At 34.2% G+C, this 25,180-nt stretch overlaps 1 long non-coding RNA gene across 1 annotated transcript in view; it reads right to left on the bottom strand.

Annotated features, from left to right (window-relative positions):
* Positions 1-721: 721 nt before the first annotated feature.
* The window catches only part of LOC116419840, an 826,591-nt gene continuing 802,132 nt past the window's right edge, over positions 722-25,180 (bottom strand). The window contains exon 4 of the long non-coding RNA XR_004230161.1: positions 722-1,641. This is a non-coding gene — a long non-coding RNA (uncharacterized LOC116419840). The remainder of the gene's footprint in view (positions 1,642-25,180) is intronic.

A 25,180-nucleotide genomic window follows, 5' to 3' on the forward strand; every position in this document is an offset into this window, starting at 1 on the left:
GTTGACATACAGAAAGAAGTGACTTCTTCAAGGTTACCATCACAATATAAATATTGTCATATTTGGGATTAAAAAAAACTTCTGTACTCAAAATACCTATTTGTTCTTTATATTCTCCATTTTAATATATATTTGTCTTTATGTTCTAATTATATCCATCTATCAACAAACATTTATTAAACATTTACTATTTGCCAAGCTTTGTGGTAAGTACCAAGAATCCAAAGGCTTAGAAAAATAAGTAGTCCTTGACCTTTAGGAACATAAATTACATTAATTGACACAACATATAAATATTTCACAACACAGATATGTATAGTACCCTCTAGTCCATATATATGTATATAAGATATTCTAACTCATATACCAAAGGGTCTTTCCCAGTATAACATCCCCAACAAGTGGTCTTCCAGACTATTTTAAAGTACCTCCAAAAACCTCAAAAGAGAAACAGAATATGAGTGTAAGGTATTCAAGTTTGGATTAACTAGAAGAAATGATATTGATTCTATAGAAAAGAGAATTTAAAATGCCATTCTCCTAAGAGAGACAATATAGTACATACTGTCAGAAGTCATTGTCTTATTGGTAAGTTTTGCTCAGTTGTTTCTTTTGTTACAAATAAAAATTTGAAAGGAACTAGAAAATACGCTAGGAAATAGGAGGGTATAAGAAAGAGAAAACATTAATGAAACTTAAAAATAAGAAATGAAACATGCTATTGACAATAGTCTCCTGAACATTTGGTTTAAACATAAGAAGCAGCAAACACAGTGAAACAGAACTTATCATTTCCATTTCAGAAGCTTGAGTATGTCCTAAAGAAACAGAAGCTCACTTGCCTTAGAGTTTGGTAGTAGAGTACACATACCAGAGAGTATGGCACAGCCAGAGTTCTGGGCTCATAGATAGCCCCTGTAGCTTTATTGGAATTAAATTTCTCCCCTGATAATTCATTCTGATTAGCCCAGATCCCCTGGCAGTTCAACAGAAGACATCTTTCTCTTGTCATCACATTCAGCTGCCCAATGGTGCCAGATTTTCAAAAGGGAATGGGGAGAGGGAGCCAGCTATTTTTCCTAAATACTTTGTTCTATATTAATAACCCAACTGGTATTTTGGTTTCAGAAGCTGAGGAGATAACTCCATGCACCTTTTCATGCTAAGAAATCCTGGGCAGTCCAATCTGCCACTCTTTCAACTCCTGGGCCATCAAACATCTGCTTGAGGAACAGTTTGACTCCCACCCTTCTACATAAATCACATTTGTTAAAACTTTCATGAGATGGTATTTTTCTCTTTTTTTCTCACCTTTCCTTTGCAAGGAAATGAAGCCATAATTTAAGAGATGAGGAGGTGAGATATTAAGCTATAAGCAACCTGTGCAAGTTTGCATTCAGGATGTAAGAAGAACTGTTAGCATAGAACGATGAATATCATAATTACAGAGATCTAATTAAGCACCCAGTCATCAACACATCTTTGAATAATTGTAAGTAAATGACACTTTTCCCTTACCTGAAGTAAATCATCCATAGGGAGGTGTTCTGTACACAGATATTTCCCTGTGTTTCTCCTGTAAGTTCAGGATGTTTCCATATTATTAAATCCCATAGGGCTTCTCTGCTCTGCCAATAAACCCTACAAAGGAAAGATTCAGATGAACACTTAGCAAGGATTCTTGACCTGAAGTCTACAATTTTAAAACAAAATATAGTTTGATAATTGCATTTCATTATAATTGTTGACTGTACAATCCTATATATTTTGTTGGATGTATTAAAATTTTAATGAATCAAATGATATGAATAGGCTGTTTTTGGAAGAAAGTCATTATTGATTAGAGAAGTGCAAATTAAAACAACTTGGAGATATGATCTCATACCTAGCAGATTTGCTAGCATGATAGAAGAGAAAAATGACAAACATTGGAGGAGATGTAGAAAATGAGACATTAATATCCTGTGGGTGGAACTGTGAACTGATCCAACCATTTTGGAGAAAAATTTAGAATGATGTTCAATGAGTTGTAAAAGTTGTACCTTTTGTCTCAGCAATACCTTAAGTCTTTTTCTCAAAGTGATCAGAGAAAAAGAGAAAAAAAATCTATATGTTCTAAAATATTTATAGCAACTCTCTTTATGATGACAAAGAAGTAGAAAATGAGAGAATGTCCATCAATTGGGGAATGGCTGACAAAGTTGTGGCATTTTGTGTTAGAATACTGCTATGGTGTAAGAACTCACAAACAAATTCATTTTAGGGGGAAAAAACATGGAAAGACTTTCATGAAATAATCTAGAATGAATTGAGCAAGCAGAAACAAGATAATATTGTATATAGTAATAAGAATATTATTCAAAGAGTTACTATGAATGACCAAGCTATTCTGAGTAATATGATCATTCAAATCAACTACAAAGGACAAAAGATGAGATATATGGAATTATGTATTTTATGGTTTTAAATCAATCTATCTTTGTATAGCTAATATATAAAGAAATAAAATTTTTGTCTTCTCTAATGTGAGAATAAGAGGGAGGGGCAGACAACTCACTCAGAGCTCAAAATGTAACAAAAACAATACAAAACAACAACTAAACAAAAAAAATGACATTCATCGGTTTTATCAAATTACCAAAAGAGTCCAGAACATATGGACTCTTAGCTTAAAAAATTAGTTCACAGACAATAAACAGCTACCCATTTGTCCTTCTGTGTTTCATTTCTTACCTTGGGTTTATCACTGAATGGGCATACTTCCAGGGGTCCTCAAACTATAGCCAGTGGGCCAGATAGGGGAGCTGAGGACATTTATCCCCCTCACCCAGGGCTATGAAGTTTCTTTATTTAAAGGCCCACAAAACAAAGTTTTTGTTTTTACTATAGTATGGCCCTCCAACAGTCTGAGGGACAGTGAACTGGCCCCCTATTTACAAAGTTTGAGGACCCCTGCGAGACAAACTGCGAGCTAAAAAAGAATTTAGCTTTAAAATACACCAAGGATTGTGCAGCATGATAAATGTGGAAATAGGTATAGAACAATTGTACATGTTTAATATACATTAGATTACTAGTCTAGTGGAGAGGGTGGGAGGAAGGGAGGGAGAAAAATGTAGAACACAGTTTTGCAAGTGTGAATGTAGAAAACTATCTTTTCATTTATTTTGAAAAATAAAAAAAAAATCCTATCACTAAAAAATAATAAAATAAAACACACCAAGCACTCTCCCTGCATCTGGGGTAGTTTCTAGTAATCCTGATCCATATCTTGCCATTAGAGCCAGATGGCTCAAGAACAGAGTAAGGTTGGTGACTTTCTACAGCCACACCTTAATTATCACTTGCAAGTCAAGTGACTAATACTTTTTTGATATCATGATCGTCTTTGAGAACAAAGAACACAACATTCTGTGAGGAGTAGTAGTTGCCTCACTGGAAAATCAACTGGTCAGTTCAAATTAAGCAATGGAGCTCCTCTCTCCCTCCTTCACTCTCTCTCCCTTCCTTCTTTCTTTTCTTCTTTCCTTCCTCCCTCCCTCCCTCCCTCCCTTCCTTCTTCTCTCCTTCCCTTCCTTCCTGCTTCCCTTCCTTCTTTCCTTTCTTTCTTCCTTCCTTCCTTCCCTCCTTCCTGCCTCCCTCCCTCCCTCCTTTCCTTTCAGCCTTTCTCTGTGTCGACATAGGGAATCATAGCCTTACCTGCAGGTACTTTGCCCAAAAGAATATAAATTTTGTTCTCTGAAACCTTGCAATTACAATTTGAGGTTTATGGATTTCTCTTTAAGGATCAGTTTTAAATTCAAATCACTCTGGCTCTCAGTGATAGGTTAACAGTAGGTTGCAGCCCAAGCTTCATTATATCATCCTTCGGGCTCTGATAGCTTAGAGTATAAGTAGCAATTTCTTATGTTTGGTCAGAAACCCAGAGGGCATTGCCCTTCAGATTGATTTTTTTAAAACTAGGTAAAAGGACCATTCTTTGCTTCATATTTTACCTAGTCTTAACCATTGAATAGGAATGCCTCAGATAAATGGAGACCTGAGAAAGACTTTAGCTTAAAAAGGCCAAGATCTCCTACTGCACCTGGGCCATCTCCAATCAGCTTCATCTATATCTTGCCTCTGGACCCAAATAGCACTGAAGGAGATAATGGGCCTGTTGTTTCTGAACAATCTTGCCTCACCTAAGTCCAATCCACTTGTGAGTCTTGATGTCACTTTCTTGAACTTTCTTGTTTCTAATGCTCAGTGTAAATTCATTCTCCCTCTCCCTCTTCTTCCCTCCTCTTCCCTCTCTCCCTGTCTCCCTCTCTCTCCCTTTCTCTCTCTCTCTCTTATTTCCACTGGTCTGTCTGGGCTAATCCAATCAGTTGCCTATTGCTTCTTTCAGAAGTGGATTCCTACTGTCTCTACTTCAACATTAGACCTGCAGGACACTCAGATGTTCTTGCAAAGGATAAAATCAAAATACAAATACAAGGAGTATAAACTACAGACATATGAAATACTCCCTTAAATGATGTCTCTTTATTTTTCACTTTCTGGCTATTATTTTGGGCAGAAGCCAGTATGGCTTATTCACCACAAGGGAATTGCAAATCACATTCTTTCTTAACATAAGTGCAAAGTTCCATTTTCTCTCTTCTTGATCATCCACTATTTTCTGAATGTCTGCAACATATTTTTGAGGGATAAAAAATCTGGACAAAGCAATTCCTTGCCCACAAAAATACGTGAAAAAGAGTAAAAGAGATCATGACAATAATAAACATCTTCCCCATTTGATTTGTAAGCATAATAAAATTGATATGACTATTCCTATTTGTCATCAACTCTCCTTTATTTGAGCACCTATATCCAAGAACAACTAAGATTTCAAAGCACAGTTATTCTGTGACATGGTATGAGCAGAGATTCATGGGTAATCAACATCTGAAACAAATTCTCTTTCCCCCTTTCCAAAAGGCTATGACATTGAGTTGATGTTCTAGGGCTTTTTGTTCCCCAGAGTCTCCCTTCCCATATCTACCTCTGAAATTTATAACCTTCTGCTCTTTTCTGTGGAATCAACATTCCATCCTAAGTAAAGCTATGCTAATTTGAGTCATTATGCAGATGTCCACCATATACAGCAGGTTTCTACCTTAAAGTGTTATTGTCCTCTAGAGTCAAAGGTACTTGGATGAGCTGTTGATTCCTTTGTTTAGACTATAATCTATATATAACAAGGCCACACAATCTGTCACCCTTCTGCCAACTGGGGTAAAAATATTCCCAGAGAGAGGGTGTTAAGCCAAGAGAGGATGATTGCAGGAAATATTTAAAGTTGCTTTGATTACAACACACTCAAAAAGAATGATCATTTTAATTAATCAAAAATTTTCTCATATTTTTTAGCTAGATCTCTATGTTCACATATATTGTTAGAAGTATATTTGTATACATTAGCATGTTACTTCTCACTTACATACAGAGAAAATCACAAAAACAATAGTAATTTACATTTTTATTATTCTTTGAGGCTTACAAAGTCTATCCTTCCATTTTAAAGGTGAAATGCTCAGGGTAGCAGTACATATATCTTGAAATCTAGTAAGTTTCATTTCAAATAAATGAAATTTGGGAGGGGTGTTGAGAGATAGCACTAATTATGCTACTTTATATATGAACATGTATGTCAATAACAAAAATTCTATCTGCAATGTAGATCTGTATTCATTTGTTAGTTCATGGAACTAATAGTTTTAAAGAGTTCTCTGGGATACTGAGAAGTTAGATGTTAATGATAGTTGTCATCATCAGCATCTTCATCACCACCACCACCAACAATAAGCATTATTAAGTGCCTACTATGTGCCAGTCACTCTGCCATTCTCTAAAGATACAAAGGAAGGTTAAAAACAGTTATTCTCAAATAAGTAATAATTTAGCTGGGGAGGCAATATGCAACCAACTTTGAAGAAACAAGATACAGACCGGACAAATTGAGGGTAATGGACATAGAAAAGGAATGAACAGATCAGGAAAGTTTTCTTGTAGAGTTTGGGATTTTTCCTGGGAAAGCAGGGAAGCTAGAAAATAGAAATGATGAGGGAAGAAGATTTATGGATGGCAGTAAAAGTGAATAAAGCTTGGAGAAAAAGTATCTTGTGGGAAGAAAGCAGTGTCACTATACTGAAAATACAGGGTAGCAGGGTTGGTGTGGGAACAAACAAAAAGTTTTAAATGAAGTTTTAGAAATATCCTCTAAAATGTAAAGCACTACACAAACATGAGTGATGACAGTGATATGTACTGATGACTGACTCAGACCATCTTAAGCTTTTCCACAGATACACAATAATAGCCACATCCCACGACATCTGTTCACACAACTATAACCAAACCTGAAAATATGAGGAACTCTCCCAGACCAAACTAAAATAATCATTATACATAAAGATAATTAGCCCAGTGGCAAATACCAATTCCAGATAAAAAAGGTTTTGGTTTTAGCTTTGTTGTTCCTTCTTGGGTATCTTTCTCCTTGAAGTAAAGCATTCCACTTTAACATTTTATCCTTAACTAATGGTTCCTAATAAGCAACATGCCTGGTTTATGATAATCACTTAATAAATTCTCATTTCCCCATTGCTAATCAATATCATTAATAAAATACCTACTTCTGTCAATAAAAAGTTATAATTATGAAAAAAATTTAAAAAATAAATTACCTACTATGTTGCAGGAATTGTGCTACACACTGGAGGTACTTATCCAATGAATGAGTAAATGAATCACTAATGGCAAAGAGATTGAATTATAACGGGATAGACAACTTAATGTTTTTTTTCTTCATCCATATGATTCTGCCAACCAACTGGAATCAGTCTCTACAAACTGAAATAGAAGTTCCTTGACTTAATGGCTAATTGTCTTATCTCCAGTGCTGCAAATTTTGGTTGTATCACTTAAATTTTTAATATACAAATTATACTTCCAATTATAACCCTTTTCAAACCTGGCCATCAGGATTTGCATTTGCCTATTTGCTCCATTTACTGTGATTGTCTCCACATATATTTTCTTCCACAAGGTTTGGGACATTTAAACTGAAAACCAAAACAGAGAAAATAGTGCTTTAAAAAAGCAACCAATATTTGAGACTTATGTTCTAACACATAACAAACGTAATGGCAAGTGATGAGAATCAAACTGCCAGGAACGAACAGAAGGACATATTTCATCTTCCAATATTGTTTTACTGAATCTAAAATGAATCTCAGATCTTTATTGCATTTGTGTCATCTAGCATTCCATATCTCAATGGGGCTTCTGACAAACATACATAATCAAGGACCCAATTGTTATAAAAATTTAAAAGATCAAGATCAGATGTGATTGCCTTCAATGAGTAGTGTGATAAATAGCTATAATACAGATAACTTAATATTGAAGTAATAAATTACCATATTGACCTTATAATGAGAACTGATGGAAACATATGACTTGCTTCCATTTTGTTCTTCTATTATATTTTCTCATAGATCTTCAAGTCAAATAAAGATTCAAATAGCTGTGTTTTATTTTTATTTTTGTGTGAAATTTTCAGCAGCTTATAAAACAATGTCTGTATGAGAAGGCAGAATATTAGTTAGGTTACAACCAAATATCTCTCTTTCTAGGCTGCTGAAATAAGACAGAAAAATCTCATGATAACCCTCGAGCGGAATGTAATGTAATAAGTATTTATCTCCCCCATCCATCATGCAACACCTACAAGGACACACACACACACACACACACACAAAGAGAGAGAGAGAGAGAGGGAGAGAGAGAGAGAGAGAGAGAGAGAGAGAGAGAGAGACATCGTTTAGTCATTTTTAGTCATGTCTAACTCTTTGTGACATCATTTGGGGTTTTCTTGGCAGATACTGGAGTGATTTGGCACTTATTTTATAGATGAGAAAATTGAGGAAAACAGGATTATGTGACTCATCCAGAGTCACAAAGCTAGTATGGTTAGAAGCTAGATTTGAACTCAATACGATGAGTTTTTCTAATTCAAGACATAGAATTCTAAATTTTGCTCCTAGTTATCCTGACATACTTACATACTCCTTTATTTTATGCCCATGCTTAAATTCTATTTCCCTTTCCTCAAATTCACAAAAAAATCAGGATTTTCCTTCTGCAGGGAAACCTTGTATTAAGTCCTTTTCTCAGTGCTGGGGACTCATGGTTTTAAAAAAGGAATATTGATAACCTGGAAGTTCTGTAAAAGGAAGAAGGAAAGATGGTGAAGAGCCTATAATCCATACCTTATGACAATCACTAGAATGAATCACTAGACAGGAATATTTAACACAGAGAAATGATTACTCACAGCGGACATGGGCATATTGGCTTTATTCAGATTTGTGGAAGAGATAATTCTATTTCATTTTGACCCAAGAGAGCAGACCCAGGAGAAACAAAAGGGATCAATTTAGACTTGATGAAGAGATAAGGGAGGAAAGTTGTTTTTGTTTTTTGCTTTTTTTTTTTTTTATTAGAGCTGTTCAAAAAACAAAAACAAACAAAAAAAAAACAAGATTATGTGATGATCAACTGTGATTCTTTTCAAAATGCAGTGATTCAAGGCAATTCCAAAAGATTTGAGATAGAAGGAATCTTCCACATCCAGAGATAGAACTATGGAAACTGAATGTGGATCAGAGCATAGTATTTTCACCTTTTTTGTTGTTTGCTAGTTTGTTTTCCTCTTTCTTTAGATCTGACTTTTCTTGCACAGAATAGCAAACAGAGAAATATTTTTAAAAGGAATGCACATATTTAACCTGTTTAGATTGTTTGCTGTCTTGGGAAGGGACAAGATGGGGGAGGGAGGAAGAAAAATTGGAACATAAGGTTTTGCAAAGATAAATGTTGAATGCTATCTTTGCATGTTTCTGGGAAAATAAAATACTATTTTTTAAAAAACCAAATTGAAAAAAAATATATTAAAACTGTCCAAAAGTGAAATGGTATACTTCTTGATGTGCTGGGTTTCTCCCTCCTTGGAGATCTTCAAGCAGTTTAGTTGCCAATTTATCAGGTTTGTTGTGTCAGGGATCTTTCTCAGTTATGGGATGAACAACAATGATGTGACATTCCTTCTAAACATCAAATTTTGTGACTATTTCTGGCATCTTTTTTCATAATAGTTTCTTCAAAATAATAACAGATCATATTTCTATGGCAATCAAAAGTTTACAATATCCATGCTCCACAAAAGCTTTACAGATGAAGTTGGTAGATGAAGAAACTAAGTCTAAGGAATGTTAAACAACTGGGCTATGGCTCTGTTTGTTAAATGTGCGGACTGAGGTTCATACCCAGGTCTTCTGACTCAAAGGACTATTTTTCAGTCCCAAGTTTTATCCCAATAATCTTATGCTGAATGAGTGAATGAATAGTATCATGAAATGAATACTTGTTTGAAAGTGAGGAGAGCTGGATGAGTTGTGCTGTGATGGTGACTAGTATGGTGGTAGAGTAGAAAGGACATTGGACTTGGCTCCAGAAATGTTGACCTCCAACTCCACTTTAACTTGTGTGATCTTGGTTAGTTCACTTCATCTTACTGGGCTTCAATTTTCTCTTATGGAGGATGATTTGCTTTAGCTATATATTTTATAGATTCCTGTTTAGGTTTTTATCCATAATCTATGATTTTTGGGCAAATCATTTGACATTTCTGGAATTGATACTTCTTCCATAATAAATGTTGGCATGTATTCAGCAGTTTCATGCTTTCCAAGTTTTTTATTCTGTGAGACAAATATTACCAGGTATAATTATTTTAATTTTTAATTAAAGAAAATATATATATATATATATATATATATATATATATATATGTATGTTGTTTTTTTTTTGCTGAGGCAATTAGGATTAAGTGACTTGCCCAGTGTCACACAGCCAGGAAGAGTTAAGTATGTGAGGCCAGAAGATTATTTTAATTTTTACAGTTAAGGTAACTGAGATTTGAATTATCTTGTCTCTTGTCATAGAATATCTGTTAAGTATTTAAACTTAGGTCTTCCTGTTTCCAAGTTTAACATTCATTTACCCACTGTATCATAGTGCTTCTATAAAATATGTTTTTTTTGGGGGGGGAGTGTTTGAGGTGGTAGAATTTATAACTTGGAAATGCCTATCCCTCAAGTCCCCTTCTCTGATTGGATGGCTTTTCCCTGAACTTCCATAATAAGAAAAGCATTCATGTCAGCTATCTTCTCACATTTTACTAAGACTTCTCAATCTACTGGGTAACTTTGTTCTTTCTCTTTCCTCCATATACCTTTCAGTTTTCTTTTTATTCATTGTTTTCCTCTATTAGAAAACCAATCCTCTGAGGAATAGGGCCTTCTTTTTTATTGTTTAGCTTGTTCCTATACTTCCAGGGCTTAGTTTAGTGCCTAGTACATCATAAACACTTAATAAATGCTAGTTATCTGACTATTACACTATTTCTAAATTCCTTTTCATCTTAGTAATCTGTCAAGACCATGATAAAAATATGTTCAAAGGATCCCTTAAGTATAATCTTTTGGTGAAATAAATCACATCTGAAATTCAATTTATGTTAGGTCATGGCACTGGAGACTAATTTTTCTAAAACAAAAAATTGTACTTTGTTAATGACTTAACATTGGCTGTTCTCTCCTCTGCAGTAAAAGCTTGACATCTCTTACACACACACACACACACACACACATACACATACACACACACACATTCGCTTTCTCTTTCTCTGTCTGTGTATATATGTATATGTGTATATATGCATAAATGTATATACACATACATATATTTATCCCTACAAAAACAAATTTGGACATTGAAAAAAATATAAAAACAATTTGATGATATGTTTTTTTTCCCCTTTTTTTCCTCTAAAACTTTGTTTCTAACTCTGTATCCTACTCTGAGTGGACAAAGAATTGACAGGTTTAGAATTAATATGACTATATAACAGTACCAGAGAAACAAGGATGGAGTGTGGCTTTAATAACTTTAAATTGTCCAGTACATTCTTATGGTTAAATACATATGAGGTGGAGAAAGAAGTAAAAGTTGGCAGAGTCAGCTTCTATACATTACCTTTTTATCTTATTTGTATGAAAAAAAAAATAGCCCCATTGAATAAAGACTAGAAGTTACCCTCCCTACTTTTGGCTTCTAATGCATTTTTGTTACAATGCCAAAGGACTATTGTGACTGATCATCAAAAATGCAAATATGAATGAATAGATAACAAATCAAATCAAGCTTTGAATGTACAAAGGAAGAGGGACCTTTGAGTTGGTCCAGTAGGGAATAAAGTATTCAAAGAACAGGTATCAACTTGATTCATTTTTTTCCTCATTAGTTTGAAGACAAGCCTCTGATTCTAGTGTAAGGTCATAGTCACTCATTTTTTTTGTTGTTTTTGTTTTTTTACAATAGCTTTTTATTTTTAAAATACATGCAAAGATAGTTTTCAACATCCACCCTTGCAAAATCTTGTGTTCCAAATTTTTCTGCCTCCCTTATCCCCCCAACAGCAAATTATCCAATAGATGTTAAACAGGGGTAATTCTTCTATACATATTTCCATATTTTTCATATTACAGAAGAAAAATCAGATTGAAAAAGAAAAAAAGGAGAAAGAAAAATAAATCAAGCAAATGATGACAAAAAGGGTGAAAATACTATGTTGTGATCCACATTTAGTCCCCATAGTCTTCTTTCTGGATGCAGATGACACTCTCCATCACAAGAATGACTTTGATTTTGGAAAAAAAAGTACATCTACCAAAAAACTTATGAGTTCTGTGTTCATAAGAGTATTTAGTCATGGAAAAAGTGTGACAGAGAAATAAAAGGTTTGGGTGCTATTCATGGGTTTGCCATCTACTTGGTGTTAGACAAATCCATTTGTCTGCTATATCTAAAATTTCCTCATTTTTAAAACAAACATTAGACTAGAAATTTTGTATGGTCTCTTCAATTTAAACATTCTATGTTCCATATTCTAAGGCTCATTCTAACTGACATTCCATGCTTACACTCTAAATTCTCTTCCATCTCTATCAATTTGTCTTCCCTGGTGGTCAGAGGATATTCTGTGTTCTACATTTCCAGACATTCATGTCATTTTGAGTTCTGTGTTCTAAAGTACCTGCAGATTCTAATATTGCTTGACTCCATTTTTTCTCCATAGCTCAATATAATTGATTTCTGATCTCCTTCTTCCCATTCTTCCCAGAACCAGCAAATGTGCAATCATCAAGACTGCCCATGAAAGCAGTGGGAAGTGCCAAGATCATACCAGGCCTAAATCATTTCAGAAGATACTTCAATTACATCCTTTTAAGGAAACTGAATTAAATGTCTGGAGGCCAGTCATTTGTAGTCTGAGTCCTCAGAAGCAATCAATCCCTCAAGGTCTATTTTCCCTAGATTATAAACCAGCAGATCCATAGTATTTGCTTACATATAGCCACAGTTTAATCCAGGCCAGTTTTTTTTTTCTTCTTCCTCTTCTGTACCCCATCCCCTTTTCCTTTCCCACATCTAGACTAGTTCATCTCAAGCCTGTTCTGCTCTTTTGAGTGCATGAATATAACAGGCTTTGGAGCAAACAGTGACTTTTCAACCTTCTGTGCTCACAGATTTTACAATAAATAGCACCCTCAGCTGTATTTCCATTAAGCATCTATCAATACCCTACCACCACTTTGTTGCCAACTCATCACTTCAACTACAGAGTCTCACATTTCTGTTTCTGATTAGCTGGTGTCATTTGGCACAATGACAAGAGGATATCATTTGTAACTGTGCCATTTATACAATTCCACATCTCAATACCAATCTCTATTGACTGAATACATCTTTCTCCTGGCTCTGAAAGAGCTATATGAGTCCTTCCAACTTTTGCATTTCATTTGTTATATCCTATGTTTCCCCCTCCCTCATCCCTGACCTTTTAGGTTTCATATTCTAATGATCTCCCTACTCTGATCTAGTGTGTACAGTGTTCAATTTTCTGACATTCTGTCTTCCACTTTCCAGTATTTATAGAGAACTTGGCTAGTATGACGATGAGTGAAGGCGATAAAATCCACTTGTTATTTAATAGTGTGCAGTATATTTATACACCATATAATTCAGTTCAATCAATTAAATTAAAGATTCTACTCTTGCTATGGCTAATCCTCACCCCTGCTTCAAAACTTTGTATTCTAAGTTTTCCTTCCTCCCTTTTTTGCCTACCCCTCCCCAAGACAGCAAGTAATCTGATATAAGTTAAATATGTCCAATCCTTTAAAACATATATCTATATTTGTCACATGCAAGAAAAAATCAGCCCAAAAGGGGAAGGGCATGAGAAATAAAACAAATGAACAAAAAGGTGAAAATGCACACGATACACATTCAGTCTTCACAATTCTCTCTCTGGATGCATTTGGCATTTTCCATTCCGAGTATTTTGGAATAGCCTTGAATAACTGCATTGTTGAGAAGAGCCAAGTCCATCACAGTTGATCATCACATAGTCTTGTTTGTATGTACAATGTTCTCCTGGTTCTGTTCACTTCATTTAGCATCAGTTCATGTAGGTTCTGAAATCAGCCTGCTCATCATTTCTTACAGAATAATAATATTCCATTACTTTCCCATACTATTATTCAGCCATTCTCTAATTGATGAGCATCCATTTCCAGTTCCTTGACACTTCAAAAAGAGCTGCTATAAACATTTTTGCATGAGTCCTTTTTCCTCTTTTATGATATCTTTGGGATATCAAGCCAGTAATGACACTGTTGAATCAAAGGGTATTCACAGTTTTATAGCCTTTTGGACATAATTCCAAATTGTTCTCCTGAATGGTTGGATCATTTCAAAACTCTACCAAAAATGTATTAATGTTCCAAAGATTTTCCTTCAACATTTATTTTTATTTTTTCCTTTCATCTTAGCCAATTTGAGAGTCTGTCAGATACTCGCAGACTCATTGAATTTCATTGTAGTTGGATCTTGGGAGCAATTTCCTCAAAATCAGTCAATATCTTGATCAAAGGAATTTATCAAGTGCCTATCATGTGCCTAAGATATTGCTGTGTTCATGTGAAAAAAAGTTTTTTTTTTCTTTAACATATGTGTGTGTGTGTGTGTGTGTGTGTGTGGGAAAGAATTATCTAGGTTTTTATTTGAAAACCTTCAGTGGGGGAACATGAAAAGCCACTGCCTACAGAAGAATCTTTTTTTGTTGTTTGTTTGTTTATGAATTACCTTAATTTTCAGGAAATTTTTCTTGATGTCATAATGAAATCCGCATTTTTATAACTTCTACCTTTTGTTCCTAGTTTTGTCCTTCAGGATCAAATACTACAAATTTAATCCCTTTATCTGAAAGCCATTCAAATGCTGAAAGATAAGTAGCATTTTCTCTTTGAATGTTCCCTATTATAGACTAAACTTCTTCAGCTTCTTTAACCAGTCTTCATATGACATCAACTTAAAAGCCTTCTCCATTTTGTTTTCATTCACTGGAAACTCCAGTTTATCAAGGAAAAAAAATGAAGCACACTCCTATTAATTATTAATCCATCAATATATCCTATTCATCTATTACAGACAAAGTTCATTGAGTTGGGTTTTTACAAAATATAGCATATGGTTCACTCGTATATCACCAATGGAAACTTTCTTTTCTTTTTCATAAAAAGCTAGAAAGCCGATTTTGTACTCATGTAACAGTTTGAACATAAATTCAAGGTTTTAACTTTTTCCAGGATAACAAGAAAAGTTTGTGATTAAATAGGAACTTAGTTAAATGCTATAGAGACAAAGACACTGTGGGAGTTTCCAGATTCTTAGCTTTACAAGTTGAGGGAATGATTCGTCATTCTGAATTTGAGTAATAGAATATGTTTCTGCTTTCCACAAAAGCAACATTAATAAATGAAAAACCAGACTATGAAGTTATTTTGCATTTATGAAAATTTCAATGGGTGATATATTAAATATGAAATACTGAAATGCACATATTTCACATAATTTGAAGAACTGGAAAAAGTTTTCCAAATTTTCTGCCAAGTTTTTGTCAAAATTTCACTCTATTCACAGTCTTATGCTACTCAATTTTGTTTTCTTTTCTTTGTTTTCTACTTTTCTTGTTTTTGATTGGTACTACATCTGTGTATATAGTAGCTAGGTGGCAGAGTACATAGTAGCACTATGCATGGAGTATGGAAAATTCATCTTCCTGAGTTCAAATCCAGCCTCAGACACTTACTAACTTCGTGACACTGAGCAAGTTACTTAACCCTGTTTGACCTCATTTTCCTCATCTATAAAAATGAAGCAGAGAATGAAATGGCAATTCCCTCTGGTATCTTTGCCAAGAAAAACCCAAATGGGGTCAAGAAGAGTCAGAAATAACGAAAACAATTAAATAACATTTATGCTAGGAAAACATTTAAATGTAAAAACCAAACAAGTATATCCATCTTCTGAATGAATTGTGCAACAGTCCAGAGTAGGAGAAGATCATATGAATTATCATTTCAGGAAACTATGAATTTAATATTGTAACTAAAGAAAAAGATCCAGGTTCTGTGTAGAGGTGGGTTTGCTATTAAATAGTGGCTCCAACTAATTATGGATTTAGAATTGGTTATATTATAGCATTTTTCCAATACATGCATGCAAAGATAGTTTTCAACATTCACCTTTGCAAAACCTTGTGTTTCAAGCTTTTTCTCCCTCTCTGCTCCTTCTTCAAGATAGCAAGCAATCTGATATAGGTTAAATATATGCACTTCTTCTTAATATTTCCATATATGTCATGCTGTGCAACAAAAATCAGATCAATAGTGGAAAAAAATATGAGAAAGAAAAAAAAAGCAAAGAAACAACAAAATAACAAGAGATAAAATACTATGTTTTGATCTACATTCAGTCTTTATATTTCTCTCTCTGAATGCAGATGGCACATTCCATCACAAGTAAATTGGAATTGCCTTGAATCATCTTGTTGTTGAAAAGAACCAAATCCATTACAGTTGTTGATTTAGATTTTGAAAAAAATGCATCAGACTGTTAACTCCTAGGAGACATGCTATCAGCTAAAATTCTAACCTCTTTTTCATCCAGCTTTGTAGTCCTATTCTGTACTTATATACAGTGGTACTCTATTACTAATGATATTTAAAAAAAAAAAAAAAAGTAGTAATACCAAAAATCCAGACTCTTAATTCCAGCCTCTTCTAGCCTGGTGCTGTATAAAAAAGGAGGCACAGTTGAAAATCCTAGGTTCAAATCATAACCCTATCATTTACTATGGGTATGAACTTTTTGCAAATTGTGTCTCTTTTCCAGGCCACAGTTTCCTTATCCAGGAAATGAGGGGTATGTCCATAAACTGCTGAAGAAACAAAGTTAACATTTATATCACTCCATGCTAATTGAACATTTGTTTTGTATATAGAAATAGAGTTCAAACTTTGGTGAACAAAGAGTATCAGAGACAACACCCTAAATTTTAAGCAACTAATTAGAGTAGAAGGGGGAAAATGAATGAATCTGAAATAAAAGAGCTTGAATTTCTCCCTGAGGGCAAAGTAGAGATTTCAGAGCTGTAGATAAGAATAAGTGGTGATCCTAGAGAATCAACTAAAAAAATTATTAAAAGTAATCCACAACTTTAGCAAAGTTGCAGGATACAAAATAAATCAGCATAAATCATCAGCATTTTTATACATCACTAACAAAATCCAAGAGATACAAAGAGAAATTCCATTTAAAATAACGGTGGAAAGGATAAAATATTTGGGAATCTATTTGCCAAGGGAGAGGCAGGAACTAAAGATGTCTACACAAATAAAGTCAGATCTAAGCAACTGGAAAAAATATCAAGTGCTCTTGGATAGATGGGGCGAATTAATAAAGATGACAATACTATCTTAATCTGTTTATTTAGTGCTATAACAATCAAACTCCCAAGAAACTATTTTACTAGCCTAAAAAAAATAAAATTCAGCTGGAAGAACAAAAAGTCAAGAATTTCAAGGGGATTAATGAAAAGAAAAGCAAATGAACCTGTACCAGATCTAAAACTATATTATAAAGCAGCAGTCATCAAAACCATTTGGTACTGGCTAAGAAAGAGTAGTTGATCAGTGGAATAGGTTAGGTTCACAGGACAAAATAGTCAATAAGTATAGCAAAAGCCCCAGCTTTTGAGATATAAAAGTCACTATTTGACAAAAACTGCTGGAAAAATTGGAAACTAATATGGCAGAAATTAGGCATTGACCCACAACTCACACTTTATACCAAGATAAGGTTGAAATGGGTTCATAATCTAGATATAAAGAATGATATATTATAAACAAATTAGAAGAACATAGGATAGTTTAGGTCTCAGATATGTGGAGGAGGAAGGAATTTGCTACCAAAGAACTAGAGATCATTATTGATCATAAAAAAAAACTTTGATTATATTAAGTTAAAAAGTTTTTGTAGAAACAAAACTAACGTGGACAAGGTTAGAAGTGAAGCATTAAACTGGGAAAACATGTTTACATTCAAAGGTTCTGATAAAGACCTCATTTCTAAAATATATAGAGAATTGATGCAAATTTATAATAGTTCAAGCCATTTTCCAATTGATAAATGGTCAAAGGATATGAACAGACAATTTTCAGATGAAGAAATTGAAACTATTTGTAATCATATGAAAAGGTGTTCCAAATCACTGTTGATCAGAGAAATGCAAATTAAGACAACTTTGAGATATCACTACATATTTGTCAAATTGGCTAAGATGACAGGAAATGATAATGACCAATGTTGGAGTGTGGGAAAACTGGGACACTGATACATTGTTGGTGAAACTATGAATGGATCTAACCATTCTGGAGAGCAGTTTGGAACTATGCTCAAAAACTTATCAAACTGTGCATACCCTTTGATCTAGCAGTCTTTCTTTCTTTCTTTTATTATAGCTTTTTATTTACAAGTTATATGCATGGGTAATTTTACAGCATTAACAATTGCCAAACCTTTTGTTCCAATTTTTCCCTTCTTTCCTCCCCCCTTCCCCCAGATGGCAGATTGATCAATACATGTTAAATATATTAAAGTATAAGTTAAATACTATATATATATATATATATTTTTTTTTTCCCAAACAATTATTTTGCTGTACAAAAAGAATCGGACTTTGAAATAGTGTACTATTAGCCTGTGAAGGAAATCAAAAATGCAGGTGGACAAAAATAGAGGGATTGGGAATTCTATGTAATGGTTCATAGTCATCTCCCAAAGTTCTTTTGCTAGGTGTAGCTGGTTCAATTCCTTACTGCTCTATTGGAACTGATTTGGTTCATCTCATTGCTGGAGATGGCCACATCCATCAGAACTGGTCATCATATAGTATTGTTGTTGAAGTATATAATGATCTCCTGGTGCTGCTTATTTCACTCAGCATCAGTTCATGTAAGTCTCTCCAGGCCTTTCTGAAATCATCCTCAAACAGTGTTTCTACTATGCTTATATCAGAAAGAGATCTTAAAGGACAGAAAGGGCCCCACATGTACACGAATGTTTGTGGCAGCACTTTTTGTAGTGGCTAGAAACTGGAAACTGAGTGGATGCCCATCAGCTGGAGAATGGCTGAATAAATTATGTTATATGAATGTTACGAAAAATCATTGTTCTTTAAGAAACAACCACCAGGATGATTTCAGAGAGGCCTGGAGAGACTTACATGAACTGATGGTAAATGAAATTAGCAGAACTAGGAGATCATTGTTACGGCAATAAGAAGACTAAAAAATGATCAGTCCTGATGGAATGTGGCCATTGAGATGATTCAAACCAGTTCCAATTGTTCAGTAATGAAGAGAATCATCCACACAAAGAGAGAGGACTATGAGAAATGAGTGTAGACCACAACATAGCATTTTCACTCTGTTATTTTCCTTCACAGTTTTTTTTCTTTTTAGATCTGATTTTTCTTGTGCAGCAAGATAACTGTATAAATATGTATACATACATTGAATTTAACATATATTTTAACATATTTAACATGTATTGGACTACCTGCCAGCTAGGAAAGGGTTGGAGGGAAGGAGGGGAATATTTGGGACAAAAGGTTTTGCAAGAGTCAATGTTGAAAAATTATCCATGCATATGTTTTGTAAATAAAAAGCTTTAATTAAAAAAAAAAGAAAATAAGTATATATATATATATATATATATATTTAAAAAATAATAAGTGATGATAATTGAGTTATCAGAATTGGAATGGACTTGAAAGATTATGTAGCTCTCCTCCTCAGTTTATATAGGAGAAATCCAAGATGAAAAAATGATTCATCAAAGATCTTATAGCCAGTAAGTGGCAAAACATTATAGTCTTTGGGAAAAGTTTCAGAAAAGATGTGCTACTTCAAAGAGATTAAGACCTGGATTACAGAGGGGAGAAAAGATCTTTCAGAGAAAATGATTTTAGATTAAGAAATTCAAGGGGGGAAAAAAGGTGCCTTGATGTAAATTAGGATAATCTATGGCAAGGATGCAGTACTCCTGTGTTTTATTTTGTTTTCTTATGGTCTACAAGGATTTCTTAAGTCCCTACTAAGTGCTGGGTACTTTGCTAAGAAATAAGTAGCTGGCTAAGTAGGTGGAGCAGATAGTCAAGAAGAACTCATTTCAAATCCTTCTTCATTCACTAAACCTCTGTCTACCTTAGTTTCCTTATCTATAAAATGGCCCTTATAATGGCCCCTCCCTCCCAGAGTGGTTGTAAGTTTTTTATGTATTTAGCTCTTTTCAAAAAGCTTGAAGAGCTATATAAATGTGTATTATTGTTATTATTATTATTATCCTTATTGAACGAAATGAGGTGAGATCTTTTAAGACAGTTGTGAAAATCGAGTAAGGCTTCATCTACTCAGAGTTTGAGTAGGCCTAAAGGACTTTGAAGATTGAGTCAAGGGCATACTTAGGTCCTCTTCCTGCTATCCTACCATGTCATCATTTTCTCCCTGTTTCAGTAAAATATGGGCAACTATATACTTATTGGTCAAGTTCAATTTCTTGGGTAGTTCCTTGTTTAGAATGTAAGATCCTCATCCTCAGCCAATAAGGATGAGGGTCAGTGGTGGGAGGAGGTATTTGCAGTAGGACTTAAAAATGTTGACCCTGCCCCCTGAAGGTGCTTCCTCCCTTCCATTATCTGCTCCACAGGTGGGACGCCCTTCTCCTGAGAATGTATAATAAACTTTGCTTTGCTTCTAGAGATCTCTCGAGCTTTTTTTTTTTATTAAATGGTGACCCCTCACCATTTCTGAACCACACACTATTATGCCTAAATCTAAATAACAAATAAATAGCAAAAACATCAAAATAATCATTGACATCATGCATATGCCTTATCTTCTGTTTTGGATTATAAGCTACTTGAGGATAGAAATAGCACTTTAAATATCCTAATGTTCTGCATACATGTTATTGGGTAGTCGATTTTTACTTAATAATTATAGATTAAGCTGATCATAGAATCATAAATTTAGAGCTTGAAGAGGCTTTCAAGTTCATATATTTCTCTACCAATTCTACACCGTTTTATGGATGAGTAAAATGACATCCAGAAAGGCAAATTAATTTTTTCACTTAAACCACATTAAAGTTTGCTTTAATTTTACTTTTAATGTTATAAAATAATGACAGCTAAAAACTAAATATCCTAATGTATAATTGACTTGAAAGTAAATTTTCTATTTATTCATTAGCATTTTCAGGCAGTAATACAAACAATTTCCTTCCTTGTACAGACTTAAACTTAGTAAACAATTTGCATATCTCACCCAACAGATAATTCATGGTAAGATCATTACCTTATTATAATAAATACCTGGAGCTGGATTAACAATATTTAAATAAACACTATTCTACATTATACACTTTTCTGAGCATCTCATAATTGCCATTGTCTCATCAAAATAACTTGGTAATGAAGAAAACTGGGGCTGACGAAAATAATTTGTCCTCAGTTGCAGCCAGTGCTATACAGAATTACAAAAACAACATACCCCAATCAGCTTTTGTAATAGGAAGCACAAGATAAGTATGAGTCACTGATTGTATTATATGTTTTCATGTCAAACTGCCCATAACACATGGGAAAACTTCTTTAGCCAAACTACCACTGGATATTTATAAATAGAATTGATTTGTCGGAAATATAGTTAGAGATGATTTCCTTTTAAGAAAATGATTTTGACTTGTGAAGATATGGATAGGTCCTAATGGGATATGACAATAGTTCAGTGTTGACTTCTTATTCTCCTAGATTATGGTTTTCTAAATGGTCTATTTCCAGTTTCACCATACCTTTTAAAATCAACCCTTCAGGAACAGGCATAATCAGTATTCCTAAAACATATATCCACTACTGTAAGATCAGGACTCAAAAAAGCTTTCATGTTGGAGATAGGAAAATGGAAGTGATAGTTTATTTTCCTATGGTTTCTCAGGGATACTTTTGTGGCCCCTCAGGGACATTCATTTAAACTAAAATTCAAGATTGGCAATCACTGTATAATTTTCTTTCTCAGAATTCTTTTACTCCTAAAATTTAGTGGTCTGTTTTTTTTTTTTCCTAAAGAGAATTTATCATAGTATAGACTATATATTATGTGTGTTCACAGGCTGTACACACAAACACACACCCACACACCTCAACCAAATCTAAATTTCCATTTCAACACTTTCTTCATTCATTTAATCAAATTAGTATTCATTATCCCCCTTTCAATTTTATACCTGTAATTTCATTGATATAGGAACGCCCAGTGAGGAAAATCCCTCTATCAAAGGAAATCATCATATTCTCTGCAACTTATCTTCTTAAAAGTTGATTTGGGGCACCAAGAGTTTAGTTGACTTTCTTAAGTTCACTTAGCTAAGATATGTCAGAAGTATTACATAAAGGCGTTTTTTGGTTGTTTCTCTGTTTCTTCATTATTTTAATCAGCCTACTCTCCAGAATAAAGCTAACACATCCAAAATGCTAACCCTTTCCCAAATCTCCTTTCTAATCTCCTTCTTATAATCCCTTGTTGTTATTTTTTTTTCAAAACTCAAATCAAGAATCATTTTCTATATAAAGCCTTCCTTGAAGGCTCCGTGAAGCTGTTGGTGTAATTACATTCTCATTTAATCTTATATTTGTGATATATTTATGTATTGTTGTTTTTAGTGCTGCTGTGGTTGTTAAGTTGCTTCATTTGTGTCTAACTATGACTCCTTTAGGTTTTTTTTTTTTTTTTTTGTTAGTTCATTTGTTTGTTTTTTTGCTGAGTTACTATAATAGTTTGCCATTTTCTTCTCCAGTTCATTTTATAGATAAGGAACTTTTGCCCAGGGTCACAGAAAAATAAGGAATGTTTTACCCAGATTTGAATGCAATAAAATGAACCTTCCTAACTTCAGCCCTGGCATTCTCTACATTGCACAATTTAGTTGTTCCTCTTCCTATATTTATGAGTTAATGCTCACTATATCATCTCTTCTCAATAGCTTAGTTAAATAGTGATCCTTCTTTTCTTTAAATAAATCATCCATTTTCTTTTTATTCCAGAAGCCAAGAATCTGCTAAGTGAGAGATATAATTGAGAGAATGATATTTTGTGAGTGATGTAATTTCTGCTATGTATGATCCATTCTTCTATTATTCTTTCTTGGACTGTTTTTGTTGAGAGGCAAAGCCTCTTCAAATTGCTAGACACTGCAGGGGAGCCAAAAACAAAGAAAAAATGCAAAATGCTCATAAAGATCAGCATTCTTTTCTTTTCTTTTCATATCAATCTTCTTATCCTTGAACTTCCATGTAGGTGAAGTATTATTTCAGTATTACTAGAACCTGGTAATCAGAATATTTGCATGATCTTAATGAATGGATGATTCAATTTTACCATCCCTCGGAAATGAATCTGAGAGATCAGCAAATGAGGTAGCAACTCCAAGCAAAAGATGAACATGCATTGACCATTGAGTGGAATAATAGCTTTGTTGACAATGTCAGGGAAGGTGGAGGTGTTCAATCTCCAAGACAAGCGCATAGAAAAAAATGAAAACCAGAGACAGAAAGATGCATTTCTTCTCCCACCCGCTCAGATCCTCCTCCAGTTCTTTTGGAATGCAAGGGAATAGTCCCAACAATTCCTACCTCTCAGGAACATTCATAGAGTTGGGAGGAAAATTATATTTACTGGAATCATTCAGTGTATTTTTTTAAAAAAACTTCAACCATTAATATTATGAAAATTAAAATGAAGGAAACTGAGGAAAGAGAGAAAGAGAAAGACAGACAGAAAGAGACAGAGAAAAAGAGAGAGAAAGGAGAGAGAGAAAAAACAGAGAGAGAGAGACAGAGAGACAGAGACAGAGACAGAAAGATGAAAGAGGAGATAGATTGAGAGAGAGAGAAGAGAGAGAGAGAGAGAGAGAGAGAAGAGAGACATAAAAGAGAAAGAGAGACAGAGGCAGAAAAATAGAGACACAGAGATAGGGAGACAGAGAGATAAACACAGAGATAGAGATAAGAGGGAAAGCAGAGAGATCATAAGGGCTTAGTAGAATACACCTAGAGTGGGAGTTAGCAGCTTTAGAAATTTACCCAAGGTAAAAAGGTCTTGAAGGATACTCTCTCTGCATCACCTAAAGTGCTGCTACTGGATTCCTTGGCCTTTGTAGATTTTAGATTTAGAGCTAGAAAGGACCATAGAAGTCATCTCATTCAAAAACCTTTATTTTTAAAATCGGCAAACTGAGAACTAGAGAGACATCCCCCAGATCACACATATAGAAAGTGGACCCACTGAAATTCCACACTAGACTTTTGCTGCAATGTTCAACAAACATCTTGATGCATCATGCTGCCTTCCTACACGTGAAAAATAAAACCTGATCATTTCTGCTCTTTTTCTTCTTTTTTTGCCTCCTTTCATTTTTCAAACTTATATGCATATATCTGCATGTGTCATATGCATATTTATGCCCACACATACATATATGTACATTTACATATACACAAATACAAATATGTGTTCTATTTTTGTGACTTTCATTGACATATGGATTCTGGGAATGTATATACATACATATATATATATATATATATATATATATATATATATATTTGTAATTCTGAGACCAGCTATCTCATGGATGTGTATTCTCTGTGTGTGTCTCTCTCCCTCTGTATTTCTCTGTCCCTTCCCTCCCTCTTCCCCCCTTCCCCCCAGTCTCTGTCTCTCTCTCTCTCTGAATCTTTCTGTCTTTCTCTCTCTCCCCGCTCCTTCCCATATTCCCATTTTTCTTTCTTTCCTCTCTCACTCCATTCCTCCCTCCTTCTCTCTCTCCCTCCATCCTTTCTCTCTATCTTCCTCTTGCTCTCTCTTTCTCTTTGTCTGTCTGTCTCTCTCTCACATACAGACTTACATAGAAATGTATGTGTACATTTACCTATATTGGACCTTGTACATAACATGGGTAACTGAGGATGCAGACTCTTACTTCCCCCCTCCCTTTTATAGCAAGTAATACTGGAATATGAATGATGATAAACAGATAAATAGATAAGTAGGTTGGTAGGTAGACAGATAAACTTATCTCATTGGGGAGAAATAAATATAAATAAAAACTATCACAGTCATTCAATAAAAATAGTATCCATATTCTTAGATAAGATATCAAATTCTGCGTTGATAATGGCAATAAAAAGAACAATAATTCAATAACCCCCTGAAAGCCTAGATCAATATGTATTTTATAAAAGGGATAGTGGAAAGTAAGGGATGGAAGATAGAATGATGTAACACAGAGCTTGATGTATCCTGGGACTCCTATCTTTTCCACAAAAGCATAAAATAAAAATCTAGTACCCCACTCAGAATGATATATCTATTTCTCAGTCAAAGATATAATTGGGCAACTTGGGATTAAGAGTTGGCCCTACTTAAAATCATTATGATGATCAGTATGATTTAAGGAAAGAGGAAAGCAGAGCAAATGGTATTTTTTTACTTAACATGGTATCATGAGAAGAAAAGAGATCCTAGAGTGAATGAGAAGTACCAAGTTACTAGTTACTAGA

This window comes from Sarcophilus harrisii, chromosome 6 (genome assembly GCF_902635505.1).
Source record: "Sarcophilus harrisii chromosome 6, mSarHar1.11, whole genome shotgun sequence".
NCBI lineage: Eukaryota > Metazoa > Chordata > Mammalia > Dasyuromorphia > Dasyuridae > Sarcophilus > Sarcophilus harrisii.